At 30.2% G+C, this 15,719-nt stretch overlaps 2 protein-coding genes across 5 annotated transcripts in view; both read right to left on the bottom strand.

Annotated features, from left to right (window-relative positions):
• The window catches only part of LOC111043081, a 154,539-nt gene that overhangs the window by 133,086 nt on the left and 5,734 nt on the right, over positions 1–15,719 (bottom strand). The gene's annotated exons all lie outside the window — the stretch shown is intronic.
• The window catches only part of LOC111043084 (mitochondrial ribosome-associated GTPase 2), a 33,993-nt gene that overhangs the window by 4,063 nt on the left and 14,211 nt on the right, over positions 1–15,719 (bottom strand). The gene's annotated exons all lie outside the window — the stretch shown is intronic.

Raw genomic sequence — 15,719 nt, forward strand, 5'->3', positions numbered from 1 at the left:
TAAGTATATATCTCATCATATCTTTCTGGGCACTCAAGGGTAGACAGACGATTAAGAAGTTTCTTGTCCTACTACATTTATAGTATTATAGATCAGAAATATATTATGGATAATATTTCAAAAGAGAGGTTAAACCAAGCTCATAATTTCTAAATTTGTTCTTCTGAGCGCAAAAACGCCAACAGCAAACAATACCAACCATAATTTTTTTTTAAACTTCAACAAGTTCTACGCTCGAATCGTTTTTTGAAAGCAATGATTTATTATTGCTATCAATAATAATGTATAATACGACACACCGTAACTATCCAGCAAAAAATAAGTGAAACGTGTACCAAACGTAAGATTCTCGTGTCCTAAAGTAAGACTTATAATGTCTCCATATTTAATTTAAAATTTGATTACTTATAACTATAATAATAGTTGAAAACTTCTTAATTAAAAAAAAAATTGTACATAAATAGTTTGATTCAAGAAATAAACAATAGAAGTTCCTTCACCGACCACCCACCTCTCCTTCATAACTATAGAAGTATTGTCTACATTTAAAACCAAGGAAAATATTATAATAAATACTGTCTTTGTTTTAATTTTAAAAATAATTGTGTGTAAAAAAAATAATAAGCTAATAAAAAACTATAATACTCGTACTATTAATAAATAAACAAAAGTATACGAACAGTGAACAGACACAATGAAAGTAAGGTGTTTTGATGATGGTTTAATACACATTTATTGCATTACAAATATTGAGAAATTGATACATTCTTAAAACAAATAATTAGTATTATTTAAAATTATAATTTATAACTGTAGGTAAAGATTATAAACTACTAATTTATTTCATAATCTATAGCTCATGTGAAATTATTTGTTTAATCGACTTGTAAATATTTCTATAATTCACCATGAAAATATGTGCAAATAGTTTAAAACAATTATTGCAATTTCTATTCTTGTATAATATTTTTTGTCCACGTTTCATAGAATTTTATAAGTTAAAAATAAAACAAAAAAATAGCCATATAAGTATAGAATACAAATTTATTGAACATTTGAAATTAATAATTATTATATAATAACTCAAGTATATTTCGAATTTTTGACTGACTATTACAAAAATATCTACTACAAAGAGCAATATATAAATGACGTGTAGGTAATTAAAAAAGACAGTGACATTTAATCAACATTTACTTGAAAAAATAAAAGCCTGACAAGCTGTATTTTCATTCAAACAATAATTGTGATTTACTTTTAGAGCACAATATGTGGTGTAAATCCAGAAACCCAAACAGAAAATAATGGTTATAGGGTTATAGAAATGATCATAATGGCCGATGGACAAAAGACATTCGTGGGATGTTCAACTGAAAATGAAGTACCTACCTTCATCTAAAAAAGGTAAATTAAATCAATAATAAAAATACATTAAGTATTTTAATGAATTAACGGACATTGCAACTCTGCGTCTTTCACATTCGGTTTTAATAATGATAACAACTCATAGTTCTCACTCGACTGAGACTCGCATCTGTTGAAGCTCGAGTGGTTGTGTTACAGGAGTATATATAATATGGGATACGGCTTTTTGTCTGCAGTAAACAATGGACGACTTTTTGCCTCTTGGCTTTCGGCCATTTTGAATTGTAAACATTTCTATTTTTTCCTATATACACGCGGATAAATCTAATTATTTCTATTTTTACATGCGCGTAAATTACGTCAGAAATAAAACTCGGAAAGCGTTCGTCGCGAGTTTCCCCTCGTTCAAAATCATTATTTAAATACAAATTAATTTCTGCACATAACAACAGCTTTGGCAATTAATTATCGCACACAAATGCCTCAGGAGTTGTCGCATCTGTTGGTCGTTTTTAATAACAACTGTGTGCGCACCCCTTCGAGCTCCATAGAAAAACCACCATCGACGCTTGTAGAATATGGATGCCAGAAATAATATCATTATTTCAATAATAGTGGTTGATGAATTATTCAAAAGCATTTAGAGTTTTCTCAATCTAAACTCGAATTCCTGCAGACACGTTGCATTATGCCGCTACAGGCCGCTCCTATTTAAGAGTCATATCGCTTGGAATATTATTAGTTGTTGTACTTGTATTGTTTCAAATTTGAAGTATGTGCGCTTAGTCACATATTTAGATATTTTTCGATGTTTAAATATAGGTTCTTTTTTCAGGAACGAACAATAATTATTAATCGGAATTCTGGCGGAAAACTAAACATTACTTGCCGCACGTTAAACATGAGATGAATGAATAATTGGTTATATACGTCGTAAACAGCAGACCGATGATGTTCGTCCCGTTCAACATTCAATACTTTTATCTTTTTCATACTATTTTGAGAATACACGTATATAGACGTTTGATGCATGGATTAAAATATTTGAAATTCAAAATTCCTAAACACCGCTTGCTTTTATAAGGTGAACGATAAATGTTCTCGAACACGACTTCAATATTATAGGTACAACACCGCTGAATTACTTCAAATTACAAATATGTTGATTGTATACGATAAAATATCGTGGTAGGTTTAAGGTAAATACTTATACTAATTTGTCGAATAATTAATGTAATGCTTACACAGCGATTTCTTTTCGATATCTTAACGTCCGAATTTGGTATATACGAAAGAGTAATTATACATATACTACATAGATTTATTATTTATAGGCGTATAGGTTTCGATATTTAATTAGATGGCAATATAAATTGAAAACCTTTAACACCTTTAATATTGTTGTGCCTTATCTTTAGAGTGTCGCTCACGAACCCAATTGTCCGGTTTCCAGGCTTTCGCTACATGGCATAACACATATACATATACTGATATACTACTTCCCTTCGGGTTAAACTTGGTTACTTTATGATATCACGACTACAATTTTTTTTATACACATAGTTCTAAACGTATATAACGTATGTATATTAAAAGTAGAAAGTATATCAGCTGTACCTTGACAGCTGTTATAGCAGTCTGGTATGCATTATTTAAACACCTTACTTATCGATACTTTGGCGATCACTTCCAAAACTAACCATATACCAAAACGTACTCGGTGTAGACTATAGACGAGGTTTTATTCATCGGTTGTATTATATTTTTGATTATTTATCTTTACTACACGCAACTAATCGAAATTGAAGTATTAAAATTTTCAAGAAATAAGTAGGGAAGTTTTTTAGTTAATGAACTTAAGACTCTTGATATCCCCTTAAATATCCACTCCATACTTAATACAAAATCTACTACCGCCATTAAATTAATAATTACCTTTATATTGGATGCTGGCTTTATTATTTAATATGTATTATAATGTTTAATGTTGTTTTATGTATTATCTCTGTAATAGTCGAGCTGTCATAGTTGTATACTAATAGCTAATAAAAAAAAAAAAAAAGTAGGGAAGTTCCTACACCACAGAGGTTCGAATGGGAAAAATATGTAATAACTGTTAAATTAAGCGTACAAATACGATAGTGTTTTTTTTTTTTTTACTGATTTAATGTTATTGAACATCTGTGGTCATTAGCCTGAAAATTATTTAGTAAGTATTCCTGCGGGCCGGTTAGAACACGTGTATTTATATCGAGGATTTGTCACTAAAACCCGGGTGGTCGGGAACTAGTGACACTGGCCGATGCTTGACCTCAGAACACGTTTGTGACTGAGACCAACCAGCGCGCCACACTCGCTGGCCACATAATAAAGTAAATGTATTACATAGAATAGAATAACAAACACAATTCGAGAAAATATTACAAAATCAATTAATTGATATCTTAATAAAGAATTTTGTACCACATAATTTGTCGTCTCAGTCTAACGCCGCAGTACTAAAGCATAGTATAATATACGAAACTAAAATGTCAAGCAGTTTCAATTTTGGTATTGTTCGCTTCAAAATTAAAGTGAATTAATCTATTATCAGACTTAAATATAAGAATATTATTTGTGTTCTCTCGTTATGTAAATGTTTAAGTAAATTATGAGCATTTTCGAATACTTTACATATTCATATAACTCACTTAAAAATAAATATCATAAAAAACCTTAGTGAGAGAACACATATAATGTTCTCACATTTAAGTTTGATGATAGGTCACTCTATTATATTTTCAGCTAATAATGCAAAATTAGAACTGCTCGACATACATCTTGATATATTATTACGCGTTAGTAAGACCACATAAGACGGAACATTGCAGGTAAGGCGCCAAATCCGCATGACTTGTCTCCGTCTACAAACGAGTACTGCTACTGCATGCTACATTAGCGTCCAGCAGAACTGATTTTGTTATTTATTTGATTAATTTTGATTAATTATTACACAGAATCAACCAATTATCAGCAAAAAGTTAGATCAGCTGCTGAACGCGAATTTGGAATGTTGTAAGTGCGGAAGTGACGTTCTCAACAAATATGGATTGTAATATACGTATAATTCAATATCTTGACAAAAATAATTTGTTTTTACCAATTTAAGAAAATAAAACTGTTAAATTCTTTAAAGATCTAGAATATACATAAATACTGAAGAGGAATTTTCAAAACATAAACATAGCTCATTATAATATATATTTAATCTGCATATTTATAAATAAGTATACATATACGGTATACAAAAAAACAGCTCATAAGTCAATTTAGACAATATTGCATACAGTTTCACATATGGTTATCGAGACAGACATAAATTTCGATTTAACATTGTTATTATAATGACCTTTTTCGGTGTTGGAAAAATAAATTAAGCCGGGTATAATAATATCGCGTATTTTATAACGCACGCTGTGGATCGGAATAAATATTACAAAAACAGACGTAAATCTAATCAACTAAATAACAAAAATATCCTGGTAATTATTCAACGATTTAATTATTTCAAAGTTTATTGTATTCGCTATACGTATGAAAAAAACAAGGTTTGATTGTAATTTCGTTGCAAACAATGAGTAAAAATAATTATTTTAAATGCGAGTCCTCTCAGGGCGAAAGTATATTACAAACCCATAGCTGTGACCACCCACATTCGATTTATTCAAATACGTGAACCGGAGTAACATGTTAATATCGTGATTCGTACATATGAGCAACACACAGTAAGTCGGTAACCGTAAAATAAATGGAGAATGAACCACCGACACGGTAGTAATTGACACAATCTCAAATCGGCAAAGCGACGCTTCTACTATTATCAATACATACTATAGAAATACCACGCACGGCGTCATAGGAGCTCCGGGAGGCCGCGTTCGACCTCGTCCTATGAGGCGCTATCCGCAAACGATTGGAATTCCAAACAGAACCCACTATATATGGAGTATTTAAAAATTTAACATGTTTAAAATTATAAGACAATTACTTAAAGTTCTGAAACAAATGCTAAGAGTGCTTTATTATAGTATAGAAATGTTATGCTACCTAAAGATGTTCAAATATGCACTTCAAAAACAAAAATTATGATATTATTATTATTATTATTATTATTATTCTAGGAGCTGCATGGTTTTAGGTTTAAAATAAATGAAAAATAAATTAACTAATTAATTAAATAAGTGTATTATATTTAATATCTATAAAATAACTGCTATTTGATGTTCTTTTCAAGCATTTACAAAACATGCCTATCCTAGGAGTAGCTTGATAAATTTGTATGCGGGGGCTTAAAGCCTTTTTTTCTTGAGGTATCGACGACGATCAAGAAGTTCTTGCGAATTCTAAGGGACTAGCCTTCTTACTCCCCCCCCCCCTCAATTATACGCCTATAATCTTCTTCTTCTTCAGTTATTGTAGGCCATTAAGGCCCATCACTGCTCCACACAGCCTCCTCCATTTTTCTCTCTCATTCGCTAATTCTTCCGGGTTATCTACCCCAAGTATCCTAAAAAACTGGTTTGGTTCGTCTATCCACCTTTTCCCCCCTCAATTATACGCCTATAATACGTATAATATTATGAAATAAATATGAGCTTCGGAGTATAAATAACATACGGTTTGTTTCGACTCAGAACGCGCAGTGCGGCATATAAGATTAAAATCTCAAATCTGCCTTTGTTTTCAATTTAGTTGATTACCTATAAATATTTCTTTTATGAAATGGAGATATTACAATCATCAAATATCACCGTAAAATCAAAATATACCCAAAAAATTAAAAAAAATCTCTGAGCAAGCAAAAATATTAACTTTCGATGTTCAATTTGTAAATTCTTGAAATTAATGTTTTACCCGGGAATAAACACATTAAGCAAGAAATATCTGTATTTAAATAAAATACTTGAAAAATTCAATCATTTTTTTAAAGGATAACAGGGGTATGAGAACTCACAATGCTTGGTGAATCACCGTGTATCTATGTAATTTATAAAACGTGAAAAATAGATAAATACGACAATTTAAAGTTGATCTATTGCGGTCAATTTTGAATTTAGGAATATAGTCGATGGTTCAATATATATATATACAACATTTTATATAGATATCGTTTTTATAAATCATACATAAACTAAAAGTCGGGCACACAATTCTAAAACGTTATTAAAACCGAGTTTAATAATATACATCGTCATTCGTCATTATACATTTTCTCTTTGAATTATACATAATAAATTATATAAACTATAAAAAGGTACTTATTTTTTTTTTTATTAACATGTATCGTTATAATTTCATTAAAAATTGTACTTACAATTTGTTATTTCAATCGAGATAAGTCTTATATTTTAATGCTTTAATATTTTAAATGTGATTGTAACTCACCTGAAACAGAAATTATTTTATTGAACATTAAAGTAGGTAGGTACTAAACCCGCAACCGCGAATAACAATTTAAGTTTTAACCGAACGCAGTAGGTTACAATACAACTTTAAATTGGAAACCAACCAATCGATAGTTATTGAATAAATAGTGTAAATTTGTTGAAATAATCTACTGACAAACAACTTAAACTCTAACACACTGCAGGTGTTTATTTAAAAATAAAAATATAATTCTGAATATTATATATTATTAAATGATGATTACAATCGCACGTCTTCTGCAGACCGAATCACATGATATCATGTGTAATAGCAAGTCTAGTTTAGTCCAAATCTTAATAACCAGAATTTTGTTAAAATACTTTGGGTAAAAAAACGTTGTAGCTATATTATACTCGTACGCACATAACAAAAATCAGAAAAATACAGTATATAGTAAAATGTGCAATTTGTTTTCTTCTCCGTGTCATTATGTTTATACGAACCGCACATAGGTAAACGACGTCGTGTGTCCCATTTTCTACGTACTATTATAATATTCATATCTATAGATGCACTTTATATATAATCATATAGTTCTTATTCAAACCGTACACGATTATAGAACGCAGTGTTAGCAGCAGCAGCCGCGGGTGCTACCGCATTAGGTTCTTGTTCTTCTACCGCATTAGGCTCTTATACCGCACTGATGTGGCCCACGCGGTATAAATAAAGGAAAAAAATCGTCAATAAATCAATCGGATAAGAGACAAGCCGGGGACAACTACAGCCGTCGATCTGCATGCATACATTTACATTTCACATTTTACATCCTCCGAATCGTGATAAAGAGGTACCTACAACACCCTACGCACCTACAAATATCTAAATATTATAAAATGAGCTTTCGAATCCCGGGCATGCCTGAGTGTAATGCATTATATTGTATATAGATTCCAACAGCGGCGGATCCGATAGAGCACGACCACCGGCGCTGTCGTCATCCGTTTAGCTAAGTTGCAGGGTAGGTTGATACAACTATACTAAACGTATGGGTGCACAGTTTCGTATTTGTCGAACTCTGCAGGAAATTCAAATTATTTCGTGAGCGAAACGAAACGTGAGTAGGAATAATTCACGAATCAATTCCGATGGCGTGGATAGGACCACTTTGGCGAGCGGAAAAAAAAGTCCATCGTATACCTATACAGTATACACACGTATTAGGTATAGGTATATACGATATATCGCGTAATGTCGCCAAGCTGGAGCAAGACATAATAATATATAATATTAAACCGGAAAAATGTCGTCTATATGGGGTGGTTGTGGTAGGAGGGGCGACGTTTAGTTGGTTTGTGGTCGCGAAATAAGCCGCGTGTAACGGTGCGGTAAACGCACCACGTGCAGCCCACTACACGCACAAATCGCATTTATTCGAATATTTACGAAAAAATATTATGATGACGACGAAACGTCGTACGGACTTTGAAATGTGTCATTGACACTATATTAAAATACTGCACAGGTGCCGTATCCGGAGTATTTGATGATTTAAATATTTAAAGAACTATTAAAACAACCAATCATCAAATCTTCCAAACATACGTCAAAATAATATTGGGCAATCCGTTATTTAAATTTAACTTATCTTCTGTCATTTTTTTGGTTTGTTTTCGGTTTCAATGATTTTATACAGCTTGAAGTATTCAAGATACTGTTCACATTTTTATAATAATAATAATCTTTATAGGTATTATTCACTATTTTAATTTTTAACATATTTGACTTGGTTTTTAAATGTTTTTATGCTTTCGCGTTATATTTTGTTAAACCTATGAAATGGTTGTAAATTTCGAATAACATACAGACTACCCTATATAACTTTGAAGTTGTTATAGATACGGAATCAATTTAATTGATCTGAATCTTCTTGTAGTCTTGTAAAAAGTGGCGCTAGTTCAGCAGAAAATTCTTAAAACTGGCCCTGACTTTGTAAATATTTATGACTAATTAACAAAATATGGTTTACCTAATTAATTCCAAGTTCGTTTGCACCATATATGTTACTATGTTAGGATAAAATAGTAAGTACCTACTAAGTCACTATAAGTTCGGACGTTTACGAAACACCAATATAATATACATGCGTATTGCGCACAAATGCAGCACATCGTCAAGTCCACGTCGAGGAAAACCGTTAGGCTTATATATACGACATAGGTACGGAAACAATGGTACCGTCTGAGTAGTGAGTACTGACTTGCCAACGAACGGAAGAAAACAGCATCGGACTTTTAGACGACCAGCAAATTGAACAACTCCGCAATCGATTTATATTTGGATTTGGACTGCGCTTGATAGTATCATATTATTATATTATGATGTGTTTTTCCTCTACCGGTTTCTGGTGCCACCGCGGATCCGAATAACGTCGTAAATACGGCAAGACGACTTTTAAACACAATCGACATCAACTATATGAATTATTGAAAATGGTTTGGTTCCGCCGTCTCTCATAGCTGTTATAGTCACCATATAACACAGTGGGAAAACATATAGGTACAAGGTACATTGTACCTACATATTATTAAATAATATACTTTAGAGCAAAACGTGAAATATTAGCCAATGGAAATAAGAAAATCTAGGTAAGCGGTAAAAAGCCTTATATAATCTAACTATAATGATAAAACACAACACGGTTTCATAAATTTTTACAATAAACATGTATTGTTGGTATATTCGGACTGTTACATAAAAAGTAAACAAGACGTTTTAAATCCGCGTTTTACGCACGTCTTTATCTGACTCGATTAAAATGATTGTCCATCATTTTAAAGATAATGTAGTCAATTTAGATTATAATAATAAAATGATAAATTTACCCCTGAAAACTGTATTTAAGTGTGAGCGGTTATATTTTTAAATAATTAATGTTTTTATAAACTTTATAAAACTTATAATGGTATAGACGCATAACATTAAATTACACAAAGTACCGCTTGTCTGTTGAGGGTGGGTGAATTAAATATTTAAACATTTCTGTGCACATCTGCGCTCCTACTTATACTGTCAAATATTTTAATTATATAATTTCTTTTATCTCAGAATATGCTTCACTTTGTAAAATATTATTGTTTATCGTTTTCGACGGTAACTTATACATCGTTTTCGGTGATTCATCGTCCGTGAGACATACCAAATATGGTCGAATATCATTTGTATGTATAGAAAAAAATGTCGTTGTCAGTTCAGTCACGGACTTGTGAGTTATATCCGTCAGAAGAGGGGAGGTCGACTCAAGAAACTGAAAAATAGCCAAGTGTACTTCGAAATTCATGCATGATAGTTATAACTTGCATAATATTGTTTGAACAATAAATATAGAACTTCAAATCGGTACCTACATGAAAAACTCTCTGTAAAACATAACGCATTAGTATAAACGTGACTAACTAAAAATATTATCCAACTGTTGATGGTAGTGTTATGTAAGTGTTTTTTTAAAGCCTAAATAGTAGTCCTTAAATTTTTACAATACATCAATATATTACTAATTATTAAAATAATAAATCTCATTTTACTAGAAAACCATTAAATGTAAATATATAAGGTAACTTTTACACGTCCAAGCTTATGCATATATCTAATAGTTCACACGGAATAACTTTTGCTATCATTACATAATCATAATAGATATAGATATACACAATTATTATAATTTTGGATGAATGCAAACTATTTTACTTTATTTTTTTTAAATATAATTATAAAATATCTGACGAAATGAATTAATGTTTTCAAGGTATTTATATTTACTTTGTACTTGTACAAGGAACATGATTAAAATCGAAATATAAAAATTAATGTAGGTAGGTGCTATATAGTAGTATACTACCTACTATATAAAAATAACTTACCAGTAAGTAGCAGTTAGTTGTATCATAAATGTATTATAAAACTCTTCCTATTACCTCGACATAAAATATTAATCTTCGTGCATTCGCAACGATATTATATGATCCACCCTCGACTAGATTGTAAACACAATCTTTTTCTACGATTATTATTTATTTATATTTTATGTTATAGAATAACGACTTTAAATATTAAAGTTTGCAAGACGTATAATACCTACGTGGCTACGTCCTACATAGTAAATAGGATATTTCATTATTAAATTATTTCGCACAGGAATTACTCAGGTTATAACTTATTATAAAGGAAGTTTTTAGTAGTTAAACCAATAATGAAGAACATATTTCATAAATTACTTTACCCTTAAATGTTATTATACTCTTTCATTGTTGTACTAAGAAACGTGACACATAAAACATGCAAGTTATTTACTTTCATAAAATAATGAGCATGTTTATTACTTTGTGGCTATTATCAAAACAATAAAATGTAAAACATACTTTTTTACAAATATTATGATATTATTGTCATTTGTTCTACATACTACATAATATATAACATTTTTCCGATCTAAAAAAATACATACAATGTTTGAATAATTTATTTACCTACTTATTTATGGTACCTCAAAAAGAGTGTATTATATAGCTTAATATATTATATTACATTTGCATAACTGCATATTATAGCATATAGGTACCTATAAACTATTACTTCAGTATTACCACTATGGTATAACGTATAAGTATATAGGTCTTGCGTGGGAGTTTAAAGATAATTCAAGTACCTCTGTGTAATAAAACCACGAGTAAAGTAAAATAAATGGTTTTGACTTTCAATTATACATCAATATTAATCGATACAACGAACGCAATGAACATTATATGAACTGCAACTGAAGTGGACTATACAATATATCAGATGTTTAATCGTATAAAAAAACGATTCTGGTATAGCACATACATGTGTGGTACCTACAGAGGTAGACTTTTTTATTTACTATTTTTTTATTCTATTGCAAATTTAATCACACTTAAGTTAACAAGGTATTATTTTTAAATAATGTTTAGCATTTCATACTATAAACGGTTCTCTGCAGGGATCTAAAAACAATGTACAGCTATTATTGTTAAGAGTGTTAAGACATTATGAAATCGATAAATATAAATCGTAAACGATTTTAAGTTAAATTCCTTATCAATGTCCTAATCAAAAAATTATTGAAATCAAGCAAAAATATGAATAATTGTTTAGAATTCAACGGTTATAGAATTAAAATTTTCTGAATAAATTATACGAAAATATTGCATTACCTATAAATTAAGTTTTCACAGATGGTGGTTTTAGTTACACTAAAAAACAGAGGAATGCACTAAAATGTAATCAATATGATTTTGACTTTGTCTTTGTCTTTGTCTTACAACAATAGACATAAGTAACATGTCTAGATGAACTTATTATCAATAAATTCTAGCGAACACGGGAGCACATACTGTCGTTACAATTGTGTCCCTTTATGTCGATTGAGAAATATACCTTTACTGCTGCCATTTAAACGTTAAGCGCAGCAATCGTTGAGGAAAACCATAGAAAAACTATCGACTTTTTACATAATATCTATAACAATAATAATAATTATTATTACTATTATTATTCGCAGTCGTGATAAGACTGGTCGGGCATACTAATATAATAGAATACTATACTACCGCCGCCGCCATACGCCATTGACGAATGCTTTGGGTTGACACGCGATACAGATACAAGACATCATCATCGTAGTCGTCGTTGTCGTCGTCATCATATTATATATTATAAATTTGTAATGCTATACTGTTCAGCACGCGCTCAAGATAAAATGACAATAGAATACGGTGGCAGCGGACGTCCTCTCACGCAGAAAACACCGCACAACCACGGAGTCGTCATCGTACAGTACTTGCATATTATACAGGATGTATCAAGCAAATATCTGACATATCCAAATGTAATTTCAACCTAAAATCGTCCAACCATCGTGATTCGTGACGATACACCCAGTGTACTACGCTATACGCGCAGTGAACGCTGCTTTCTTGCTGTTTCGTTATAAATATATTTAAAGGTATAGTTATATTTTTCATGGTAAATGGTATACATATTACTGCGTATTGATTCACAAAAAAAAAAATAATAACAAGCAGGTGATAATTTCTCAATGGAATTTTCTGTCAGCGACGAACAGCAGAGTGAAATAATGCGATATAATTTTTTTTGACGATCCGTGTGCAATGTTTATAATAATATAAACCTAGGCGTGGTGGACCCGTGGCTGTAACACTACGTTTTGGTCCTGTCGTTTTTCGAATTAGTCAACGCCTCAACGACCTAACAACCCACACCCGACCAATCCTATATAGACTCCTACTTTAAAATAAAAAAAATGATTAAGTTTAGACAAGATTTTCAAACGTGAGAGTTGCAGAATAAGTTTGTATATATAATATATTATTATGATATAATACAAGCACACATGAGTCACGGAATAATTTGCCATCACATTGTTTACACAAAATGTATTTAAAATTGAAATGTGTTAACTCATTGTATTTATATACTATCTATATTATAAAAAATTGAAAGACGATAACCACCTTATTATCCACTAATGTGTAATCGTATACCTACATAAAATATTAAATTAATAATTATCTTTGTGTTATATTTTAATTAATATTCCCACATATAAAATATATTATAATTATACCATGTTAGTCATAATAACATTTTTCCTCAACTATTTTCTCCTTTATATTAGTGTGAATCCAATGTTTGGCGGTAAAACAAAAATTAGGTATGTAAGTATATTACAATATATGAATTAATAAAAATGTCTGTATATGCTTAGTCGGATGAGTTACATTTTTAAGATGAGATGGCAAATTCACATAAGTTTGTCTCTCAACTTTTGAGATTTTATTTTGCTTATTAAATATAAAATATATAGATTTCATTAATGAATTAAAAATGAAAAAATTGGAACTCATTAATCAATTAATTATAATATCTTAGGTATATGCGGTAGGTATGCCAGTAAATTATATTTTCACTTTTCAGAATTAAAATAAGCTCAATGTAAAAATATTCAAAAATAGGTTGATGATACCTAAAATCACAAACATTACAAATTTACAAATGTAAATAGTGCTCCCAATGCTAACTTACAACATGCTTTCATATTCTTAAAAATTACTGAATTACATGTTACATAAAAATGAAAAATCGACAGTATGTACCTATGTCAAAAGAAGTAATTTCCTCAAAAGTAAAAACAATAATAACAAGAAATGTTTATTCAATTATAATTCCGTGATCGTGATCAGTGAAATTTCACTGTTGAAGAATTGAGATGTCACGGTAGTATGGCACCCGGACAGCATTCACCTCAGATGTAGATCGATTACATTGCAATTGTTTAACTCTATAATCTCCCCCGACAAATTAATTTCTTGCCTCTTCTTTGGGTATAAAATGTCAAGAAAGCGAAAGTATGCACAAAGCTTTAAAAAAATTAAAATGTACATAGAAATAATAACTTTTTGTTAAAAACTAATAAATAAATTAAATGTATCCTCATTTTCACATATAGGTACACAACTATAAATTTATAAATTTTCTATTAGGTATAAACAATAGAAATGTGAAAAAAATATTTTTAAGAAGTTAATGTAAACTATTGATCGATCCCGGAAAACAAAAATCCACAAATCAATTAACTTCAGTATAGTATAGGTGTTAATCACGCATATCTGTCAACTTCGATTGGGGTAGTGAACTTTATGTGCACAGCACGAGGGTAACAAACACAATATTATTAGCTTACGTGAGAGGTACTTTCGGTCAAAGGGGGAGAGTTTAATATTCTTGAGAGCCGAACACGCTGATAATGATGGAACTTGACATATTTTGGGGTAAATAGTAACTACACCCTGACAACGGGCTCTCGTGCTAGTTCCCAAAATATAGGTGTGCTTCTTTTTTAATGCGAAAATGAAATAATGGCATAAACATGCGTAACTAGTGATGTAAAATTACCGTAATTATCTTTCAAAAGAATATTCTCTAAGCTACAAAATATTAGGTAATTTTCTTTTTCTTCAATAATCCATTGATTGAGCCCATAGAAAAGAGTATAAAACTTTACCACAGTCCACAGCTCCACATCATAAACATTATTTAAATAATTGTATGTTATGTATAGTATAGACTATAGAGTATACCTATCAGTACTACTACATTATAGAATAATATTTAATTCAATATATTTTCTCATAGTGAACCAAAAATTTAAAAATTTAAAATAAAACTTCTTGTTCAATTATGCAATGTCTTTTTAAAAAAATTATTAAATAAAAAATGTATTATTAATTACCAATAGTATACTATACTAATAGTTCTAATCTCAAACATAATCACATTACTATGACACTAAAAAGAAAAAAAGAAAATTACCTAGGTACCCGGTAATAATCTATAATGTCTAATAAAAAATAAATCTAATCAGAAATGTGTATAAGTAGTTTGTATTTACCGCACTATACAGTTTTAGTAAGTATATTAGTAAATTCAAAATTAAATTGTAATGCAGATTTCGTAATTGAATTTATAAAAATAACTGATTTGTAAATTGTCATCGTAAGATAAGTATATCGAAAAATGATTTTGCGATAATTTATTATTGTAACAAGTACCTAATATAAAAATTGGGTTTAGGTATCTACGCGTTGTTCTATTAAAATAATCAAAAAATAAAAATTCCTTATTAGAGATAACAAACACTTGTCAGTCGAATGTATAAACGTAAATAAGATGTATTCTGTATAGTTACATAATATTAAAAGTCCAATTGTATATTTGAGTGCATATAGGTATAAGTGTGTGTAGTGTTTGATTGCGTTTATATTGTAATAATACATCTGTAGTACTGACTACCTATATTACAATCAACCCGTATAGAACTGATGTTTTAATCACTACAGCTTATCAATAAT

Source organism: Myzus persicae, unplaced genomic scaffold (genome assembly GCF_001856785.1).
Source record: "Myzus persicae strain clone G006 unplaced genomic scaffold, MPER_G0061.0, whole genome shotgun sequence".
Lineage (NCBI taxonomy): Eukaryota > Metazoa > Arthropoda > Insecta > Hemiptera > Aphididae > Myzus > Myzus persicae.